Source organism: Manis pentadactyla, chromosome 15 (genome assembly GCF_030020395.1).
Source record: "Manis pentadactyla isolate mManPen7 chromosome 15, mManPen7.hap1, whole genome shotgun sequence".
NCBI lineage: Eukaryota > Metazoa > Chordata > Mammalia > Pholidota > Manidae > Manis > Manis pentadactyla.
The window spans coordinates 37,123,986-37,136,822 of record NC_080033.1 but is presented as its reverse complement, the minus strand read 5'-3'; the positions used below and the strand labels follow the sequence as shown (position 1 = coordinate 37,136,822).

The window sequence follows — 12,837 nt, the reverse complement described above, 5'->3', positions numbered from 1 at the left end:
GGAGGGCTGAAGTGAGACCCCTGCACAGAGGGCCTTGCTGAGGCAGGCACAGCCTTGTGGTCCTGTCACTCTCCCGCCTCCAAGATTGACTTTTCACACTGGCGGAAAGGGAGTGCATTCCAAAGCACCGACTCACCTCCAGCTCCTCTGCCTACATTGCTTCCCGGCTGTGGACTCAGGATGGGCTGGGATCCTTTCCTTCCCAGCCTGGGCACATAAGCAGATGCTCTGGCTCACTTCACTTAACAGACAGGAAACCGGGTTTTCAGAGGTCATATAACCAGTTACAAGTTATAGGACGGAACCAGGGCCTTCTGACTCCTACTAATCAGGGGCGGCCCTATGGGGTGCCTTGGGGGTGAGCCTCAAAGCCCCTCCAAATAAACACATGTGCTAAGTAAACAGCATCTTTGTTATCAAACTCACTTCCCTTAGTCACTGCCCTTCCTATGCAGAAACCTAAATAGCTGTCACTTGTCCCAGTTCCAATTTCGGAACAAGGGAAGATGAACAATCCTACACTGCTAGCGGTACAGCCTGCAGGAGGGCAGGGGGCTGGCTCCCATGACCCCTATGGCCCCAGCCTCTGCCAGGCCTGAGTGACAGGGCTTTGGAGAAGGGAAGAGCCAGCCAGGGTCACAGTGTGTTGAGTAACAGCAGAGAATCCTAAAAGAACAGATGTGAAAGCAACTGCCTGCCAACCAAAAGGCGTTATTTCCTTTGAAAAACTTGGCAACTGGGCAACGCCAGTGGCCGCCTGTCCTTCCCCACATCCAGCCCGGTATGAACTACTGAGAATCAGGGAGGAAGTCCACACCCCTGCCTGCAGATCCTGGGAAGGGGATGAGACGTCCCGATGTGGAAACGGCAGCCCACAGAGCTCCACGTGGGGTATTCTCTTGGCTTCATTAACCAGTATCACCAGTGTGCATTTACTTTTTTCTATGCAAATAAGTCTAGAAGAATGTACTCCAGATCTTAGGAGTTATCACCAGGTGACAGGATTTAGCACTCTTTTAATTTCATATTTGTCTGTCTTGTTTATGTCTGATTTCCAAATTTCTCTAATGAAAATACACTACCTATGTAATTAAAAGAGAATAGGTAAAAGTAACTACCTTGAAGAAGTAGTAGGAATAAGGAAGAACAAAGGCCTGTGACTGTAAGTTCTCCCTCAGTGCCAAATTCAGCACCACTTGTGACGATATAAAAAGGGAAGGTTTTTATGACAATTAAGCATATTACTATCTTAAAGGTACTGAACATCAGCGGCCGCCAGCATGACAAAAAGGGATGCGAGCAATCCAAGCAAGCCTCCCAAGGGCAATGTGCCCTTGTGTGGAACAAATAAAAACCGAGGTAGATCAAACCTCCAGATACAACTCCCAATGCACAGGAAGCTGAGGGGATGAAGAACACATTTCATATCATAGGAAGCTCTGCTCCAGGAGAATGTACTCACCTTCAAAAAAAAAAATACATGGCACGAGAGAATGAATGCATATCAACCCTACAAATGAAAAGAGAATTAAGAAATATATCAAGCAGTCTCGTTATGTATAACTCAGTTGGATCCTAATTTTTAAAAATGAAGTAAAATATATTTTTGATGTGTATGAACAATCAAAACTGAATGGATAAGTTAACAACTCAAAGAATGTTGCTAATTTGTAGGTTTGGTAATAATATTCTAGGCTGTGTTTTTTGTTTTTTTTTTTAGTTCTTATCTTGCAGGAATATATAATTTTTACAGATGAAGTGACAGGTGGTCTGGGGGGGAGAACTGTGTGGGAGCAGAGAGGACTGCAGGTTGGCCAGGAGGTGGAAACCGGTGGCTGACGGATGGGAATGGGCGGGTGGCCATGCTAATCTGTTTTCCTTTGTATATGTTTAATTTTTCCACAGTGAAATGTTGAAATACTGTCACTGTAAGAGCTCTGCTCTGGCATCTGTTGCCTCATTTGAGTCTCACCATGAAGGGTCATTTTAAGCCCTTTCCTGTAGGAATGAGAGGCTGTGAGAGGGAAGGTGACTCGCCCAGGGTCTCAGAGGCAGAAATAGCAGAACCAGCCTCAGCCCTACTGCCTGCTGGAAAGGGGACTGTGGGCAGAGAGAGCTCCCCCAAGCCCCACCATTACCACCACAAACCAGGCAGGATGTGGGCTCAACCTGAACATGGGGCAGGCCCCTCTGCAGGAAGCCTGGGAGGCCATGGAGTCCCAGGCTTTGCCATCGCCCACAGCATGGAGCACAGTCTGCCTCCTCCTCCACCCACCTTCCCCCAGGAGTTTGAAGGCTTCAGGACCAGCCTGGCTGGTGGCATCTTAACCCCTTTCCTGGCAAAGCCCTCCTGGTGGAGCCCCTCCCCAGCTCATCCTCTGACTGCAAAGCAGTTTACCTGGGATGCAGAGGGAGGGACCTGGGTGCTGGGAACCTCCACACCCCAGATGCAGCCGACCTCAAACCTGCATCCAGATGGCAGGTGCCACAAAGATGGGAGATGGACCCATCTTAATTTACCCTACAGAAAGAATCCCCGTATACAAAGACTTCCCTACCGGCTCTTTACTGCAGTGCTCTAACAGCAAAAATACCGGAAACAACCTAAATGTCCAACGATAAGGGACAGAGAAAATCAACTAGAGTTCCCCGTGTACCAACTGCTGGGTGATGTCTGTCTGAGAACTCCAACAACTCACTCGCAAAGCCCAGGGTCAAGCTGGACAGACGGAACTTCCCTTAGACGACAATAAGAAAAGTTGCGATGCTCATCTTTTTTTCTTGTTCAATATCAAAAAAACGTAGAAGTCGTCTGGAAGGCTATACACCAGTGTTAACAGGATACTTCAAAGAGTACAGATTCTGGGTTTCCCCCACATATTATTGCTCAGGTTTTTCTAATTCTTCAATAATAAATCTGAATCATTTCTATAGTTAACATTATAAAATTATAAAACATTGTAACATTATAAAAGCCTTTTAAAAATAAGAAAAGAGCTGACTTTCTCCTCCCCCCAGGAATGGAGCTCAGAGCCTTGGCCCAGGAGGCAGAAGCTGCCTGGCTGTGGAACCTCTAAAGGCCTCAGTTTCCCCATCCATCATATACCAAACCCACTGAATGAGCTCCTCCCACCATCTTCACGAAGTCTGTCCCCTCCTCTGTGAGAAGGGGACTATCTGGCACACCTACAAAGACATGTAAACAACGCCTGCCCAGCCTGGGCCCCTACCACCACCACCATCCACCGTGGACAAGCACGCCATTTCCGGCCTTTGCTCATTCCTTTGCTTCTTCGGCACCTGCTGACCCTGGAACCAGGCTGGTGGGGAATCAGGGGCATCAGAGGCAAAACACTGGGATGAAATAAATCCTCATGGTCACATATGCAGAGCTCCACTCTGCTCAAGGCTGACATGCCAGTCCCTCCACTCCTAATCACCCTCCAGGAAAAGCAATATATCCACATTTCACAGAGGAAGAACTGAGGCTCGAGAGAAGAAATGACTACACAGCTATACACACCAAACCAACATGAAATCTGAAGCCCAGGCAGCCTCTGTGGGCTCCTCTTACGTTCTCCTCATGGAGCGGTCAGCAAAGCACCTTGCACCCCTCCTGAAGAGTCAGCTCACTGCTTAGAACTGCAGGTGGGATTGAGGTTGGGCTAGAATATGATAGTACTCAGCAGGCTGCAGCCACAAAGCTTCAGATTCCTAATCCTCCTCACCTGTAGTCCCCCCAAGCCTCTCCCCACACACATGGTAGGTGCTCAAGTATAGGCTGAGTAAAGGAGGTGCAATGCAGTACCCTCTGGATAGAGGAGAGGTAGGGGGAAGGGAGAAACTGAAGGGGGCATCATGCAGGAAGGGAGGAACATGTGGGGGCTGGCCCCCTAGGATCAGGTGTACAATGGCACTTGCCCCAGACTGCAAACTCAGAGCCCCCAGAGGCCAGATGAAACATCAACAAGTGAGGCTGGCTGGCTGGGTGGGGTCTGGGGCAAACTCAAGGCCCCAGCCCTGTGTAAAGAAGAGCTGCTGCCAAGCTTCAGCCAGTAGCTGCCACTGAGGAATGTGGTCAGTGTTGCAGGCCTTCTGAGTTAGCAAGGGAAACTAGAAATCTGGGTTTTTACGTAAAATCTCATGGTTTCAGACACTGGCCACTACACCAAAAAAATATTTTAAGCAATTCTGTCAGTGCTCTGGACTCACTGCTGTGTGGCCCTGAGCAAACCACTTAAACTCTCTGGCCTTCAACTGTGGCATTTGTAAAATAACACATTACTTTGACAATGAGAAAGGCACACTTTCCCATACTAATGATAATAAAAAGCAACAGTGACAATGCTGATGGACATTGCTATGGGGTGGTGGTGGGGACTTCATAATATGGGTGAATGCACTAACCACAATGTTGCTCATGTGAAACCTTCATAAGATTGTATATCAACGATACCTTAATAAAATTTTTTTTAATTTAAGAAATTTTTTAAAAAGGCAACAGTAACAATAACAGCTAAGGGTGAGCGCGAGGCACTGTACTAAGTAACATGAATTAACATCACTTCATTCATATCATTAGACAGCATTTTTCAAGCTTTGTATTTTGAAATAATTTTAAATTTTCAGAAAAGGTACAAGTACAATGAACTCTCCTATATTTTTTACCCAGATCTGCTAATTTGTACCATTTTGCCTGACCTTTATCTGTTTCTCTTTAATATTTGAGAGTGGATTGCTCATACTGTGCCCTTCTATCCCTAAATACTTCAGTGCATATTTCCTAAGAACAAGGAGCCACATAGTTATCAGGTCACTTAATATTAGTGCAGTACTTTCATCTACAGTCCATACCTAGTTTCATCAACAGTCCAAAAATGTTGGTTGTCATGTCTCTTTGGTCCCCTTTAATCCAGAATCGTTACTTTGCCTTCAAGATATTTTTATTGTCCCTATTTTATAGATAAGAAACTAAAGCTCAGAGAGGTTGAAGCACTTGCCCAAAGTCACACAGCTAGGAAATGTGGAGCTGGGAGACTCAAGTCGGGGGGCTTCTTTCCAGAGCCTCTGTTCTTGTCCTTTAAGTATAACAGCTTGCAAATAATAGCCTTTGTTGTTAAAAACTGAAAACAGTGGCTGTCTGCAAACAGCAGGAAAGCTGCCTACAGCCACCTCACTCAGCAGGTGGTCATTAACTGAAGGCGTCGCCTCCTGCTGCCAGCAAGCCACACCTGGCAAGGGCCCTGGCCCAGTGCCCACCACCCCACCCTGCAGGGCCCCATTTAGACCCTCTATACAAGCAGAGGGACAGAGAGCAGTGGAGGCTTGGAAGGCGTACCTTTCTTTCTGCCTTTCTTTCCTCCCACCTAAAACGACAGTCCAGGCTCAAATACCCATGTCCAAAAAGCACAGGAAGGCAACCACCCCAGAAACAAAACCTAAAGTCAGAAGGACCCCCAGGCCATGTCCATGACCCACAGACCACCAGTGCTGAATGGGACTGAGGTCAGCTGTCCAAGAGGGGACTGAGTACTTTCTAAGCCGTATGACAGGGCTGCACTGGAAGGAGGAGTTTACAGGAAGGAGGAACAACAGCAAGGGCTGGGAGCGGGAAAGGTGTTCTTCCAGCAGAGAGCAGAGAGGACTCAGGGGTCACACAGCCCATGGTATTATAAAGAGGAGGAGCCTCTGGGCTGATCCCCAAACACAGCTTCCTTGTGAGGACCTACAGGGATGCGGCCCACTCCCCATGGGGCTTGGAGCCCCTACTCCCAATGCCAGCCCAGGCCAGGCAGCATCAGCTTAGAAAATTACTCTCTTTGGTTCCCAAATGGGTGTGGCTCAGGGCCTGGAGGCCGCCACCAACCCCGTGCCCTTCCCGTGAGGGGCCACTGTCTCTCCTGGTTCCCGTCCACCCGCCAGCCAGCCCCCGAGAGAGCTCTCCAGCCACTGGCCATGGCCATGAGCCACAGACACCCCAGACCCCTTCCAAGCCTCCACTGCTCTCTGTCCCTCTGCTTGTATAAGAGGGTCTAAATGGGGCCCTGCAGGGTGGGGTGGTGGGCACTGGGCCAGGGCCCTTGCCAGGTGTGGCTTGCTGGCAGCAGCTCTGCATCAGACAGATTAGGATGTCATTCTGTCTCTGTTCCAGGCCGTTTTGTTAGGTTTTGAGGCTGATTTGTGCTGAAATATCTCAAAATCCTGGGACCTTCCCACTGGACACTGCTAAATTGGGATGTCAGCCTCTGACTTCACTTGCAACCCAATTCCAAGTTTCAGAAGCAGAGCTGCTCTTAAAGATTTTTCCAGAACAAAAAAAATAGTTTTGCTTTTCTTCCTCACTGTAAACAATTTTGTTAACACATAAAACATGAATAAATAAGAAATTTATCTACAAACTCTCAATGAAGACCCCTCCCCATTTGTCCTTCTCCATTGCCCAGTGCACAGAATGGCTGGGTGAGCCTCTCCCTACAGAGGTGTGTGGGGTCAAGGTGCAACCATTTTTCTCCCCTGCCGGCCAGTGGACTTAGGAGGGCAGGGACCACACCTAACTTGTCTCTCTGCCTCCTGCCCGGGTAGAGGCAGGTCACCCTGGGTGGAGTTAGCCATAGAGCCCACATAAGCCACTTCCCCTCTTCAGCAGTCCCTTTGTGCCCAGCTATAGGTGAAGGAGAGCTAAGAGCATCCCTGGGTACGGGGTAGGGACAGGAGAAGGGAGAGGTAGTAGGTGCATGGGCAGGCAACATGTTTTGCCCTTCGGGGCATTTAACCTGACCACTTGGGACTCTGCCTGTTGTGCTGGCATCAAGCTCCCAATGTATACTCAAATGGACTCCACCAGAACCATGCCAGACAGGACGGGAAGACCAGGAGGCCAGGCCCTGGTACCAGCCCCAGGCCAAATTTGCCACAAGACCTTTGGTGACCTCAGCTTTCCCACTTGTAAATGGGGCTGACCTTTCCCACCCTAACTCACAGGATCAAACAATACACGGGCTATGCAGTGGCTCTGTAAGCCACCTGGTTTCAAAAATTGGAGGACTCCCACCTCTCCCTGCCCTCCTTCATAAAAGGCCCAAGAGCAAACAGCCTTCAAAGTCAGACCAGATGGGACCACTCTAGACACAGCCGCACCACCAGTGACAGCTGCAATCCTGACCTTAAAGGCTCTGCTTCTAGTAATGGCCTCCACCTCTCATCTCCACCTGTGGCTCTGGAACTCAGGAAGAACATGAGTTCCTGGCCTTTGAGGAAGGAGACCCAGAAGAGAACAACTCTGAGCCACACTGAGAAAGGCTGCTGCATCTCACCTCCAGCCAGGGTCAGCTACTACCTTGGCCCATTTCCTTCATGTGAAAGGTTTAGGTTTGAGGTTTCCTCCCTCAGGGGGATCCAAGTCAGGGGCCAGTGCCTTGCACACTCTCCCATCCACACAGCCCCTTAACTGGCAGGGGTTCCTGCTCCCCTACTCTTGAGCTAATTTTACTTTAAACAGACTATTGTGCAGCCCCCCTGCCTTGTCCAAGTCTCGGAAACCTGACAAACCAGCCCCTCTCTACCACAGCAAGCCAATAGGCCTTCCATCGGACGGTCCGAGGTGCACACAGACTTGTGTCCCTGTCAGGTCTCAGTCTCGTCCCCCGGAAACTGGGGTTGGGCCACAGTCTGGGAAGCATCTCCCCGCAGCGCCCGAGGGAGCGGCCAACTGAGAAGACCCACCCCAAACCTGGCGAGGGGAAGGAGCAAGAGTGGAAGGGAGGGCGGGGGCGGGGGCGGTTCCGCGGGTCTGGGTGCTCGACGGCCCGGCACCCCGCCTCTACCCGAGGTCTGGAGGCAGGCCGAGAGGGGCCCGGCCGAGGCCGCCCGGCCCCACACCCACCCCTCCGCCGGTGGGGAGCGGCCGCGCGGGGCGAGGAGGGCGCAGACACCACTACACCGCGGGGCCAGCGGATTCCCCGGGCGCGCGCATCCCGGGCTCCGGCCCGCCGCGCCGCTCCCCTCCCGGCCGGGGTCCCACGCGCCCCGCGCTCACCTGCCGCCGCCGCTCCCGCTCCGGCGCCGCTGCAGCCTCCGCCCGAGGAGCCGCGCCGGCCACGGGCGGGATCCCGCTGTGCGGGCGGGGGCGGCGGCGAGGCCGCAGGCGCCCCCCGCTGGCCGCCCGGGCCAGCAGCCGGCCGAGGGGCTGCCCCAGACGCCCCGGCCCCCATTCAGGCGCCTGCGCACCGCCGCGATCCATTTTCACCAGAAACGATGGAAACGCAAACATCCAATCTCCGCCGCCCGCCAACCCCGTTGGTGTGGAAGAGAGCGGCCAGGCACCGCTAGAACGTGAGCAGGAAATAAAATCTTTTTGAAAAGTGTTTTTCTCTCAGTGCCACGCACGTGTGTGAATGCTCCAGGTGCTGCCCTACCCCCAGAGGGAAACACTTTTCAGCAAACTTTCAGAAGTTTATGCTCCAGATTACCCCCCTCTTGTAGCGACCATTTCTAGAAGGATCCATAGACTGCAGACTAATGATCTCCTGCCAAGATGAGCGAAGTTTAAATCGAAACCTTCTGTCTCAGGCTTTAAACTCTTGGGAGTGCACGGGTGTCCAGAGAGGGGAGCCGCTCCCCAAGCACCCTTCTCCACTGGCACCAGGAAGACAAAGCCTGCCTAAGTAGGTGTCCTCAGATGGTAGGTGCTGTAACCTCGTCGTGACCCCATTCACCGCTGCCTACAGGGTCGGGCCCCAGAGTTGGCAGCAAAAAATCTGCCCTGCTTCCGAGGGTGCGTGAACAAGAAAGCACTCCTCTAGCAGTCACCACGAGGAGGGACAAAACAGACAAGTGGAGGGGTAATCAAGATCAGGGGCGCGTTTAATTCACAGACCCTCACGAGCCTCTCCCCACTTGTCCAAAGTGCCCTTACGCCTTACTTGTCCATACCGACCCCTCCTTGGTTCCCGCAGCCTCTGGGCATCCAGATGGTGGCACTTGGCCTACTGGGCTAGAGCTGCGCCACTCTCCTGGTGAGGACACTGCTGCACCCTGAGGGTTCACAGGGCAAGGTTGGAGCAGCTGGGACTTCCCTGCGCTGGGAATGGGATCACTGCAGCCGATATGGACACACCTAATCCTCATCAACGCCAATTTCTACACGGGCTCCGCCTACTCCATGCAGCCCCGCCCCTCAACAGAACCCAGGAAGTGAAGGAACCTGAAAGTTTTCCCCAAGGCATCAAGAACTGTGAGTGTCTCAGGCCCCAGGCGGTGTGCCCTGCCAGCCAATATCAACCCTGGAGAGAGTGAAGTGGTGCACTGGGCGTGGGGTCCTGGTGGGGCTTCTCTCAGCACTCCCTTCTGACTTGTTCAAGCAGTGTGTTGGGAGCCCTCAGCCCTTCGCGGTGTGTGGAAGATGGGGAGCGATGCCATGCTTTCCCACCCTATCGTGTGTGTGTCATCTTTAGGCAAATCTGTGACCACCTCTCCTGACAGCAGACAAGAAAACAGAGCTGGAGAAAGTGAATAAAACACAATTCTTCCATCAGTGCTCACCACTGACTGCCAGCACAGCTCCACCATCTGTGCTGTGGTCATCACAGCAGCAAATGCCTTTTTGCACACTCAGTCCTCAGTGACCCTCAGCCTGTAGCCAACATCAGAATCTCCCAAAGGCCTAGTGAGGGCACACACTGCCCGGCCCCACCTCCAGCTTCTGATTCAGCAGCTCTGGCGTGCCTCCTAAGAATTTTAACTTCTACCAACTCCCTGGTGGTGCCAATGCTGCTGGTCCTCAGGCTGGTGTGGGTAGCAAGGCTCTACAGCACTGCTTTCCATATAGGGTTGGAGTCGCCCTCCCAGAGATTCTGATCCTGGGAGGAGCCTACCAAAGGGCAACATTAAAAAACCCAGGTAAGTTTAGTTAGTAACAAGGATGGCACGTCAGGAGGGAAAAGTGCATAGTGTTGGTTGAACTGGCTTGCATTTGAGGAAACACTCAGATACCACCTCACACCATAAAACAACAATAATTAACCAGTAGATTAAAGATCTTTGTGCTTGAAAGCAAAACTTAGAAAATATTTTAGTAATTTTGAAGTCTGTATAGGCAATCAAATCCACACTGTAACAGTTGAATGTGTCTTGCCAATGGGTTTCAGCCCTAGGCAAGTTCGCTATGGATTCAATGTGACCAAAGAAAATGACAGCAAAACGTTCTTGGGGTGAAAGCGTTATACCCAACTTTATTTCCAGGTGGCAGGTCAGTCACTAGAATCCCATTCACTCAGAGCAAGTCTGTATGCAGCAAGCCAGTCTCTGCCTCTGGGCCCCTCTGTCTGCACAGCTGTCCTGCACAGCCATCCTCTGGGCCTCTCTACACAGTCATCCCACACAGCCGTCCTCTGGGCCTCTGTCCTCGACACTGCCACCACTCCAGGCTCTGCTCTGCTCCCCTGCAGCCTTGCAGCTGTGCCACTACGTGGCACCCAAAGCATTGGGCGGAGCTCTTTTTATAGAGTCAACAGCCATGTATTACCCACAGGGGTGCAGTGAGCTAGTCAACCACAGCCAGGTGAGAATCCTGGCCACAGGAACTCTTTTTATCCACAAATGTCTCTGCCCAGGTGAACAGGTCTTGAAATGTTCATATCTAGTTTGCGATTCTAGTTATTGGTGTGTTGGAAAGCTCAAGAGCTTGTTAACTACCCCAGGGGCAGTGTCCACGATGGAAAGGCCAGTGTCTGCTGCTAGAGAACCATTCGCATTTGTTGCCTAAGTGAATTTCTGTGGTAGGCAACAGTTCAGAGACCTTGTTTCACTTGTCCATGGAGATTTAAAAACCTAAAATAAATCACTACAACAGAAGCTATGGTTTATTTATTTCAGCAAACTCAACCCTTCTGTTTATCAGGCAATGGGAACTCCAGCCAAGCAGGATGGCACTCCAGTTTGCAGAGGTTGATACTTGTCATTTCAGTCTAGAACAATTTCATTCATCACTATGTGGAACAGTGTTAGCCTTCCCAGCCAGATGGCCTTTGTTGCTTACTCCTAAGGAGAAAGGAGCTTCCTTCTTTTCCCTCACTTCCTCCAGGAGTGCTCAGTACCTGTGGATGGGCTAGGCAGCTAATGATTTTTAATTAGACAGAGGATGTGTACTTCACAGTAGAAAATGAAAAACCCAAATTTATGAAGAATCGGAAATCTCCTGTCCTCTCCTTTCATGCCATTCCCTGACATAACTGATTTTCAAGGCTTGGGATTATTTTCTTTCTGTACTGTTCTCCCTGACAATCCAATTTTATATTAGAAAATGGCCAGATTAAATCATTGTGCTGTACACATTACACTTAGACAGTTCTGTATGTCAATTATGTCTCAGTAAAACTGGGTTGGGGGGTGGGGACTGACCAGAAGATGGTGGATGGAATTCAGCATCTACTCATGCTGCCTCCTTAAACCCAAGAAGACAGCAATGAAGGGAATTTTTTTTAAGGTCCCTAAAAATGGAGAAAATGAGCAAAGAAGTAACAGCAACACAAATTTGGAAGGTGGGAAGCAGGTAGATCAGGGGTACTGAACTAGGAGACACAAGAAACTGACTTAAAACTGGCAGCTGGGAAAACTAAGAATCAACCCCAGTTGTACTGGGTAAGCTCCAAGGAGTGAAACTGAAAGTGGCAGGTAGCACAGGAAGCAGGGTAGAGATAAATTACAGTAGGTAGTTGAAAATCTAAGCAGTTAAGAGTGCCAATCTCTCCCCACCCCTATCCACCACCACACAGTTGGGTAACTGCCTCACCCCATCCAAGCAGTATGCAGTGTTTTTCTCTGGGAAAGCTGAAATAGAGTGGCCACACCAAGCCCAGCTGAAGGACAAGAAATTTAAAAGGCAAATTCATTTGAGAAGCTGAGACATACCCACCCCGTAAGCCAACCCTCTTCCTCAGCTCCTAGGATGTTGGCAGCCAGGTCTCCACCTCCAGGATGGAGGAATTCTCTGGGTATCCCCACTAGCCAAGTCCTGAAGATCCTCTCACTGCCGTCAGGCCTGTGGGGAAGCACACAGCTGCCTACTGTACTGAGCCACAGAGCATCCCAGCAGCTTGCCAGGCCCCATTCTTACTCATGTACAGACAAGCAAAAACATCACGAATCTGAGGAAAAAGCCTCTAACCCCAAAAAACAGTCCACAACAGCAAAAATGAGAAAAAGTTCAGAGACTGTGGAAGCAAAAACTTAACTGTATCATTAGTATCTTCAGAGATTCAAAAAGATATTGTAACCCTGAAACCAAAAAGGATACAATTTTTTAACAAGGAACATCTGAGGACAACAAACTCAGACATGAAAAAAACCTGATAGCAGAAATGAAAAATCCAATAGAGAAGGGCTGGAGGATAAAGTTGAATAAAAATCCAGAGATGGAAAATAGAGAAAAGATAAGAAAACAAGAGGATCAGTCCAGGAGACCAGCATCTGAATAACTGTGGAGTGCCTGAGAAAACAGAAAGGAGGAAAATAAGAATTCAGGAAGATTTCCCAGTACTAGGATATGCGGCACCAATTGAAAGGGTTCATACCATCAAACACCCAGGACAACAGACAAAACAGACACACTTAATTTCCGTAACAGTGAAATTTCAGAATACCGGGAACCAGAGAAGATTGTAAACGTTGCAAGAGGAAAAGAAAAGGTTACAACTAGCCTTTCTCACAACACTAGGAGTGCTGAAGCAATGATTTCAATTCTGGAGGAAAAATGTTTTACAAGCCACATTTCTGTATCCAGCCAAATTATTAATTGAGCCTAAAAGAACAGGCATTTCAGATGTTTACTGCCTAGGCACA

At 50.1% G+C, this 12,837-nt stretch overlaps 1 protein-coding gene and 1 long non-coding RNA gene across 6 annotated transcripts in view; one reads left to right on the top strand and one right to left on the bottom strand.

Annotated features, from left to right (window-relative positions):
- The window catches only part of ADCY7 (adenylate cyclase 7), a 56,727-nt gene extending 47,630 nt beyond the window's left edge, over window positions 1–9,097 (bottom strand). For 3 of the 5 annotated variants that reach the window (XR_008994122.1, XM_057493178.1, XM_057493183.1), the window contains exon 1: window positions 8,036–8,303. The gene's annotated coding sequence lies outside the window, so the exon portion shown is untranslated. Of the gene's footprint in view, window positions 1–8,035; window positions 8,304–8,921 lie in introns of those variants that run through there. The other 2 variants (XM_057493181.1, XM_057493179.1) reach the window with 2 other exon arrangements.
- Window positions 8,344–10,851, top strand: LOC118910180 (uncharacterized). Its single transcript, XR_008994123.1, has 2 exons — window positions 8,344–8,663; window positions 8,955–10,851. It is a non-coding gene; the product is annotated as an uncharacterized LOC118910180 (long non-coding RNA).
- The last annotated feature ends 1,986 nt before the right edge of the window (window positions 10,852–12,837 follow it).